This window comes from Palaemon carinicauda, unplaced genomic scaffold (assembly GCF_036898095.1).
Source record: "Palaemon carinicauda isolate YSFRI2023 unplaced genomic scaffold, ASM3689809v2 scaffold2, whole genome shotgun sequence".
Lineage (NCBI taxonomy): Eukaryota > Metazoa > Arthropoda > Malacostraca > Decapoda > Palaemonidae > Palaemon > Palaemon carinicauda.
Genome location: NW_027169589.1, coordinates 268782 through 279576, shown reverse-complemented (window position 1 = coordinate 279576; position 10795 = coordinate 268782).

The window sequence follows — 10795 nt, the reverse complement described above, 5'->3', positions numbered from 1 at the left end:
CCAGGTAGGGACCTAGTTTAACACATGTGACTTACTCATGCCCCAGGTTGCTCGGAGTCATAACTTCTGCTCCTTTGTATGGCCAAGTACCTCGACAAATCCTGGGACAATGACCCAGCCATTATTAAAGGATGATGGTTTATATTTGTATAGAAGCCAATCTAATTTTCAGTCATTTGTATTCTTCTTAACAAAACAAACCCATGTCCTCTAAGTTACACTGCCTGCCTCAACCACTCCACAAGTCACAAGTCCAAGTTCAAAAGTGGGAGCATTGCTTACTGTCATGCAAGTGGGACTCACCCTCAACCTGCTAATAATAGTTCCAGCTTCACCAAAAACATATAATTTAACGAGCTCAGGTTTATAGAGTTAGGTAAAAACAAATGACTTCCAAAATGTTTTGATTTCTTATCCATTGTTTCATGATGGAACACGGGCTCTTGGGCTAGCAGGCTGTCATGTTTCATGAAAATTCTACGCTACGGATGGGTGGAGTAGAGCTTACATGAATGGAAATTTCTAGTTCCCTTGTTCCTCTGTCTTCAAGACAATTGAACAATGTTATCTAGGTCAGATTGATACTGAAAATGAAACCTTACTATTTTATACTTTAGTGGAGATTATATTTGAGATTAAAAGTCACTTAACATTTTGTCTATCTTATGTCAAGAGGAAAAAATTTTCACTTTAATGTTAAAAGAGAAGATGGAAGTTTAACTGTATATAATATTAAGAGTAAAAGTTGTAATATTATTTTTATAGTGTACCATTTTTAATACCAAAAATAAAATTCTATTTTAAGTAATGTTCTATTACAAAGAATTAGTAAATTATATGTGAGAGAACATTTTATCAAGAAAAGTTTTCTTAGGTCTTAGAAATTACGCGCGGTAAACACATCTGATGAAAATTATTAATAACAAAATACAGTGAGATAATTTACTCACTATTACAACAAAGTAGGAATTGTGTTGTACAGTACCTAAACACTGTAATAAAAAAGTTTGTTATTTAATTAAATCTAAGGTATTTAGATATCTACAAGGAAACCAGTGTTGGCTCGTGGATAAAATCAGTGGGGGTGCGGCTCCAAAAAATTTGTAGCTCTTGTTTTAGTATTGTGTGGAAGGAAACAAACAGGTATAAGGAAATGTATTAAAAAACTTGATAAAATCCAAAAAGAACAAAATCTGCACTGTGGGAACGACAGTGCTCTCTCTCTCCCTCTCAGCGCATGGCTCACACTCAAGTGTAGCTTCCTATGTGTATGTGCACAACAGCAAAACACCACACAGCTGGAACTGTGCACAAAAATTCTTTTACCTTTTTTTGCATACAGTGAAGGATGGCTACTGCCATTAAGCTTATGGGGGAAGTTTTTTGTTGAAGCTCGTTGCAAAGAGATCGATTTGCAATCGCGGTATTTACTCTAGAATGAAACAGAATGATTTTATGTCCAGAGACCATTCAGTTTCCTGAGGCTTGGATCTCGACAGGGAGTCCGCCGTCACATTGCGAACTCCCTCGAGGTGAACTGCTGAAAGATGTCATTTCCTGCAGTTCCACAATACCTATCACGAGCCGCCATTGAAGGAAATTCATGAACAAACATATTCATGTTTATTTTCATCACCTATAAAAGTTGAATATATAATTTGTCTCTAAATTTCAGACGGCAGAGAATGAACGCTTGGACACGTGCACCCTTGGGAGCTTTCTTCAAACCTTAAAACGGTTTCAGTTTAGTAAATTATTTTGTAGTTTCCCTTTATCTGAGAATCTGATGATGCACTTAAACATCATCCATTGTTTATAGAACATGTATTCAGGGCTCTAATTAAAGTTTCAGTTTCCTTTTATCATTATTCCTTTGCTAGTTAAGCTACAAAACGTCAATATAAGTAGGTTGACACATGCAGTCATTGTTCCCTGCTCAAGAGTTATGAGCCTGACAAAAATCTTATCACGGCTGGGATCACCATAAGGTTAAATTTTAAACTTCACTGGGCATTTCTGTGTGAGTTATGAAGAAATATCTACTTGAAAAGTTCAGAAAATTTTATTACTTCATAAATCTATATTGGAAATTCTTTTTGGGACATGTGCATTACCTTACATAAGGAAGTGGATGAACTTTGTTCTCAAGATAACTTTAATCAGTTACCCAAAATCTTGTTTAAATTTCCCCCTTTTTCCCCTCACAAGGCTTATATATCTCAGCTTTCAATGCGTTGTCTAATGTCCAGTAACACTACATCAGAGTGCGGTAAGGCCGACTCCCCTTCTCTTCAATCTTTTCGTCAACTCCAACTTCAGTGGACGTAATTGCCCGGTAAAGATTTGAATTAAGTATCCTTTTAATAATTAAAGTGCATATTATTCAAGGAAGTTATTTCTGTGTAATAATGATACTTATTCTCTTCGAGTATCTAATAATGTGGCGGGGATGATAGTTATTTGAATGCTTCAATACGATACCAATTGTAAAGAATAGTAACTAACTCCAGTGAATATCTTACCTGCATCTAATGCCTGGTTCAGTAACACAACGGCACAACTGCTTCCCATAAAGAGAGGGGATGGAGAAAGAAAAAATTGCAGACATTCTTACCTTACATTCTAGACTTATGTTGTGACCACTATCCAAATGCGATATTACTTGTCCTTTGCTGGAGCTGAGTTCACTGCACTACCTGTTGAGTGGCTACTACCGGTCCCAGTGAAAAGATATCCAGGAACCTGTAGGCATGTTCCCAAAAGTAATGGGCAGTGAAGGTCGTATGACGTCTCCAGACTCAGGCCTTCATGGCCTGCATCATGGACAGAATATTCCTGAAAGCTAAGGTTGAACTGATACACCTAATTTTGTATGCCCTTACTCTCAAGGTTCCTGAAGCCAAATGGAAATTGTGTTTTTGAAGATCAATCTTTTGACCTTACCAGAGGTTAGAAAAAGTCTCTGATGCTTAGTTCTTTTGAAGCAGCATCTCAACATCCACATAGAACAAAGTAGCTATTTGATTCTTTAAGGGACGCAATGGAGAAGGTTTTGAACCTAAAATCCGAGATCAATGTGTTCTGAGTTTTCTCCAACAACTGCGTGACAAAATAAAACGAAACCTCCTTCTAACCTGAATATGACCAACGGCATCCGAGATGCCATGTAACTCTTCGACTCTCTTCACCGAGGCTTGGGCAAACAGAAATACAGTCTAAGAGCCACTTCGCGATCTGACGCCTCTTTAAGTCGCTCCTGTATAGCTCTCCTGAGAGCGCTGAGTACCTCCTATTCAGGAGGTCAAAGTTCCTTAGGAGAGCAAGACTGTTAAATGCTCCTCATGAGCATAGACAGTTCCCATGAAGTGGGAATATCTAGACCCTTTAGTCTGAGAACTTGGCTTAGGGCTGAGCAATAGCCCTTTACAGTAGCTACTGAGAGGTGCATCTCTAAACGAAGAAAGACGAGTAAATCAGCAATTACTTCTAGAGATATTCCAAGCAGAGAAATATCCCATTTTATGACACCAATTGCAGAAGATTGCCCACTTACCCTGGTAGACTGCTGCAGAATTTCTGCCCAGATATCCAGTAATCCCCCATTCAGTACCTCACGAAAAACCCTTTGCTCAGAGTATATGGCTGGCAGAGGAGGTAGTTTTATTAGTACTTAGAAAGGAGTATCAGGAATTAGGCAAACCATTTGGCTTCTGGCTATTTTGGAACCACCAGAGTCATTCTGATATTTGGGGTTTCCAACTCTGTTGATGACCCCCCCCCAAATCAGACAGGATGGTAGTGTGCAGGTGAGCCGTTAATGTGCAAGCAAGCCGTTAGGAGGTGACTGAGAGACAAGTTGAATGCAACTAACTTTTTTTGGATGGAGCTTGAGTATCTATACAGCTCGCTCCAGTCAAGAACGGCACAAAAATTCAAACACTATGGTGCAGGAAAATAAAGGAATTAACAGGTTATCAGTGCATGGTAGAGTGATAACGACAATATACAAAATAAAAAAGAAAAGAACTACCGTTACAGTGTATAAGCGTGTGTGATACACGTGTGGTATATGGCTCCCCCCTAAAAAAGACATACATGTGAAATAGGGTGCCCTTCTCTTGAGAGGCATACAGTAGGCAGGTCATCTGGCAAGAGATATGCAGGTTTTAGGCTATCAATGGAGACCCAGTCTTCTTTGCCACACATATTGAGGAGGAATGCTTTAGGCATACGATGGATCACGAGAAATGGGCCCGTGTAAGGGGGCATTAATGATGGCTTTCTAGTGTCGTTGCACAGGATAATATGCATTGATGAGTGTAGATCTGTTAGTATGTGTTGCTTAGCTGATGGCTTGTAAGTCTGGCGGCATGAAGTAAATTTTCCCACAATGTGTCGTAGGCACTGGAGATTGTTGGAGGAGGTTACAGAGGGAAAAAATTTGGCAGGAATGCCCAACAGGTCTCCATATACCATTTCAGCTGCCAAGACATCCAGGGTATCTTTAGGAGTGGTCCTTAGTCCAAGAAGGACTCAGGAAAACTGGGTAAACCAGTTGGAGTTCTTGCAGCGGCACATAAAAGCTGATTTGAGGGTGCGATGAAAACATTCAACCATTACGTTGGCAGCAGGGTTGTAGGAAGTTGTCTGATGTAGGGTGATTCCCAGGAGGTTTGCTAATGATGTCCACATTTGAGAGGAGAAAGTGGCATCCCTGTTATCAATTGGCAAAGAGGAGGGTGGAGCATCTTCTGGGGCGTAGAATCTCAGCTGCCTAGATAAAGCTAGAAGGAGAACCTTGCCAGATTGGCTAGACTGAAGAAAATTACTGGTCCTGCAATCTGGAGATCTACCTTGTTTAGGGCTGCCTTTGCTAACCTAGATCCAGGTAGTTGAAGGTTTGGCGACGGATCCTGAGGAGTGTCATGGTGCAGTTCTTTTGACGTCAGACTTCCCTCTACTGGCTCTGATGAAAACTCGCTGAACTTACTGACCTCCTGAAACAGTGCTAAGACCTTAAGAAAAGTTAATTTCGTCTCTGGGTTTTTGTCTATTTCAGCAGGTAGAGGGCCTTAATCTGAAGTGGAAGGCTCTACACGGGAGGAAGGAATCTGTATTGTTTACATGTAGGACTGAACAGGGCTAACAACGACTCGGGACGGTGGTCCTCAGACCAAGCAGCAGAAGCATGACTCATCTCCCTGATGGAGTAGCTCTCTGCAGACACTGATGCTCGATCTTCCCTCTCGGAGGGTCATCTTCCAGAGGTCGAGCATCTCCTGGAATACCACACCTGAGTACTAGGCTTACGCTCGGACCAGAAGTTGGAACTTACTGGGTTGTACTACTTCCAACTCTGAAACTTCAGGAGAAGAGATTTCTCTCCGTTTGGAGTAACAAGGAGTTTTCTCCAATGCCTTTGTCATCTTGGCCACGGCAGGTTCGAAGGCTGGATGTTTTCTCTGAATGAGTCTTGCCACTAAAAGTCTAAGATCCCTTACAGGGAGAGGGGAGTTGTAATTAGACCAGTCTCTGTTGGCCGTTGCAATAGCGATTGTGAGGATAATACTACAGTTTCCTCTCTACGATCCCTGGTGCGCAGGGAGTGAAAATGAGATCTTTTGCCAGCGTGTGCTTGTGGCCGTGAGGCGTGAGTGTGTTTATTAACCAGATCGGGGAAATTGGGATCGTGAATGGGTTTGGGAGGATCCTTGTTTACGATTCTCAGGGCATGATCAGGGAGTCCGTGATTGTTGTTCCTCACAAGGCTTGGAAGTTTGAACCATCTAGTTTTGGCGAGAATGTGGCTGAGGTGCTTCTGATTTTCTCTATCACAGCAAGCAAGAGATAGAAGTATGAGATTTCTTATCCTTGGGAAGAAAAGAGGGAAAAGCTCAGTGTATTCTTGCTTGAGTAGAGTGAGACAGACAGTCATAGCAATTGTGCTCGTGAAGAACTAGACTGAGTGGCTCAGTCGCCTTGTGATCATGAGTGTTGAGTTTGCTCGTGGCGATCATGCTCACGGATTGCATTTTATAATTTCTAGTATATAAGAAGATTTGTTCTTATGAGGAGAACGAGTAGGGGAGCACATCTTCTTCCGTTGAAAATGTGATTTTGGTGGATTGGAAGAGTTGGAAGTGTCATCTGGCACCTCTTTCCTCTTAGCAGCATTCGTCATTGGGCTGGCAACCACCAACACGTCTTGGGAGTGTTCTGAGGCAGAAAAGGGACCGGAGTCCTGACTAGTAATGCGTTGGATCAGTCTCTTACAATTCCGATCCTTTGGAACTTTCACATGAGCGTTGGAAACTAACACTGAGCTTACTTTCCAAGGGTCGGTGCTCTGTGTAGCAGTACTACCCCCAAAAACCATGCAGGGGATCATTCGGTGTCTTAGGAGACTCTGAGAGACCAGTTATCCTGTACTTCGGTGACCTCATTTTCTTCTTTTGAGCAAAAGGCAATGATCCAGCATGTGGAGATTGTGGAGGCACCTCTGAAGCAGGAGAAAAAGACCCAGCAGGGGGAGCAACTACAGAAGACTTCTATGCTCTAAGGTATGTAAGTGCCTCCATAACTTTTTCACCAACGGAGTGCCAACAATCCCAAGCGAAGGTCATAACCTAGAGAGATCTAAATTTTTGCCAGCCTCATCAATAGTAAATATAGCAGGGGGAGATAGTTGAGCGAGAGGAAGGTGTATTGCTTGCATAAGGCGAGGCCCATACACCAGCCTACCTGGAACAATTTCCGCAGTGTTGAGGGCAGTCTCCTTTCTCCTGATACATTCCCTCAGAGTATAGAGCCTCAGAAGAAAATAAAGCAAAAACTGCCAGCTTCATTTCCAAAGAAGGGAAATAAGACTAAAAAGCTTCTTCGGCATCAGCATGGGAGTGCCCTTTGATGCCGATGAATCCCTCTTGATCTTCTTTCTCTTCTTCAAGAATTCTGCCCACTGTAGAGGAAGCCACTCCCTACATGCTTCACAAGGGGATTACTGTGAATAGCCATGCCCCCAGCAAAAACCACAAGGCACAAGAGGGTTCACTTCCGGTTTACTCATATAGCAGCCACACCTGCGGTCATTTTTGCCTGGGCAAAGCCTCATGTCTGGCTTAAGGGGTGGACATTGTAAACAGCCACAAATACACTGAAAAGGGAAAAGTGATTAGTAAATCGAACGACCAATTCAGCAAACGCAGCCCATATATGAGTGTGTGAGTGTGTATATACATACATACAGGACTTAATTGTATATTTCGTATTTTCATTTTCCCTGTGGTTCTTCTGCATCTGAGCATCACGTTTTCCTGTGATTTTCATGCATACATACACACACATATATATATATATATATATATATATATATATATATATATATATATATATATATATATATATATATAATATATATATATATATATATATATATATATATATATATATATATATATATATATATATATATATATATATATATATATATATATATATATATATATATATATATATATATATATATATATATATATATATATATATATATATATATATATATATATATATATATATATTATGCTTATGTATTCATACGAATAAGGTTAACACTTATTAATATCAAGAAATTGTATCGGTAGGCCTAAATATTTACCAGTCATCTGAAATAACCCTTTCTAACACATGGCTAATGAGGTTTGGACTCCTCCCACACACACCTGTGTGTTTTGGGAGTAGTGTATTGTTTATAAAATATCTGTAAGTATGATCTTACGCTTACTGCACCTTATAAAATTTAAAGAGAACTTGCTCAATAAATCAGTCCTCTGAAGAAGTATCACAAAACTAGTGAGGACTAGTGATTAATAAATCTATGATATTCAAATAGGAAGATTTCATGACAATAACAACATTGAATATATCAATAAAACATAAAAGCAGCACAATGACTTTTATTCCTATGCAGAAACAAAAGAAAAACATACAGAAAACTCCCTCAAAGTAACACTACAATAAAAGGGATTTTGACGAAGGAAAAATCTATTTCTGGGAAGAGGCCTGTGACGCCCGGTGAAAAGGGTCCTTCTTTACACTTTTCTGATATAAATCTTCCAAATATACCAGAGAAAGATAAAAGCATGGAATGCAGAGGTTACTACCCTCGCGCGAGCACCTTGTGGGTGTCGTGTATACAACAGGGTCATGTGAAAACCACTATTCACAGGCTGTCTTCCATTTAGATAATTCCTTCATCAAAGGGAAGGGCCGTAACAGAGGCCCTAGAAAACACACTTGGACCACGCCACCAACACCTAACACGAGCGCCCTCTAGGACATCCTTCTGTTTTGGACTTGCTCGCTTAGTCGTTTTGTTTGTGCTCTTGGTGTTTTTTCCCATTTTTGGCTTGAATTCATCATGACTGACGCTGCTACTTCACCTTTACCAATGTTAAGTACCATAGTTTGTTTTGACAGCTTTTTACAGTACCGGGCATTTGTTCTCTTTCCAGTAATGTGGATTTTAATTTTGGGATCATAAATCTATGATATTCAAATAGGAAGATTTCATGACAATAACAACATTGAATATAACAATAAAACATAAAAGCAGCACAATGACTTTTATTCATATGCAGAAACAAAAGAAAAACATACAGAAAATTCCCTCAAAGTAACACTACAATAAAATGTTATTTTTATAATAAAATAAATTTTTGAATATACTTACCCGGTGATTATATAAGCTGCAGCTCTGCTGCCCGACAGAAAAACTATTCGCTCAAAATCCGCCAGCGATCGCTATGCAGGTAGGGGGTGTACTTCAACAGCGCCATCTGTCGTGCAGGTACTTAGTACTCAATGTAAACACAGAACTCAATTTTCTCCTCGGTCCACTGGGTCTCTATTGGGGAGGAAGGGAGGGTCCTTTAATATATAATCACCGGGTAAGTATATTCAAAAATTTATTTTATTATAAAAATAACATTTTTCAATATTAAACTTAGCCGGTGATTATATAAGCTGATTCACACCCAGGGGGGTGGGTAGAGACCAGCATTAATTGTTTACATTATTATGAGCTAAGGATTTTGTATTTCATTTAGCAGTTATTCAAAATAACAAACATAAAATAAATAAGTACCTGGTAAGGAAGTCGACTTAAACAATTACTCTGCCTTTTTTAAGTACGTCTTCCTTACTGAGCCTCGCGATCCTCTTAGGATGCTGAGCGACTCCTAGGAGCTGAAGTATCAAGGGTTGCAACCCATACTACAGGACCTCATCAAAACCTCTAATCTAGGCGCTTCTCAAGAAAAGAATTTGACCACCCGCCAAATCAACCAGGATGCGAAAGGCTTCTTAGCCTTCCGGACAACCCAAAAACAACAATAAAAACATTTCAAGAGAAAGATTAAAAAAGGTTATGGAATTAGGGGAATGTAGTGGTTGAGCCCTCACCCACTACTGCACTCGCTGCTACGAATGGTCCCAGGGTGTAGCAGTTCTCGTAAAGAGACTGGACATCTTTAAGATAAAAAGACGCGAACACTGACTTGCTTCTCCAATAGGTTGCGTCCATTATACTCTGCAGAGATCTATTTTGTTTAAAGGCCACTGAAGTTGCGACAGCTCTAACTTCATGTGTCCTTACCTTCAGCAAAGCATGGTCTTCCTCATTCAGATGGTAATGAGCTTCTCGTATCAACAGTCTGATATAATAGGAAACTGCATTCTTTGACATAGGCAAAGAAGGTTTCTTAATAGAACACCATAAAGCTTCTGACTGTCCTCGTAAAGGTTTAGTTCTTCTTAAATAGAACTTAAGAGCTCTAACAGGTCATAAGACTCTTTCTAGTTCATTTCCAACCATATTTGAAAGGCTTGGAATATCGAACGATTTCGGCCAAGGACGAGAAGGTAGCTCGTTTTTGGCTAGAAAACCAAGCTGTAAAGAACATGTAGCCGTTTCAGATGAAAATCCGATGTTCCTGCTGAAGGCGTGAATCTCACTGACTCTTTTAGCTGTTGCTAAGCAAACCAGGAAAAGAGTCTTTAAAGTGAAATCTTTAAAGGAGGCTGATTGTAGTGGCTCGAACCTTTCTGACATAAGGAATCTTAGTACCACGTCTAAATTCCAACCAGGTGTAGCCAAACGACGCTCCTTCGTGGTCTCAAAAGACTTAAGGAGGTCCTGTAGATCTTTGTTGTTGGAAAGATCTAAGCCTCTGTGACGGAAGACTGCTGCCAACATGCTTCTGTAACCTTTGATAGTGGGAGCTGAAAGAGATCTTTCCTTCCTCAGGTATAATAGGAAGTCAGCTATTTGGGTTACAGAGGTACTGGTCGAGGATACTGATACCGACTTGCACCAGTTTCGGAAGACTTCCCACTTCGACTGGTAGACTCTAAGAGTGGATGTCCTCCTTGCTCTAGCAATCGCCCAGGCTGCCTCCTTCGAAAAGCCTCTAGCTCTAGAGAGTCTTTCGATAGTCTGAAGGCAGTCAGACGAAGAGCGTGGAGGCCTGGGTGTACCTTCTTTACGTGTGGCTGACGTAGAAGGTCCACTCTTAGAGGAAGAGTTCTGGGAAAGTCCACCAGCCATTGAAGTACCTCGGTGAACCATTCTCTCGCGGGCCAGAGGGGAGCAACTAACGTCAACCTTGTCCCTTCGTGAGAGGCGAACTTCTGCAGTACCTTGTTGACAATCTTGAACGGGGGGAATGCATAAAGGTCTAGATGGGACCAATCCAGTAGAAAGGCATCTATATGAACTGCTGCTGGGTCCGGGATTGGT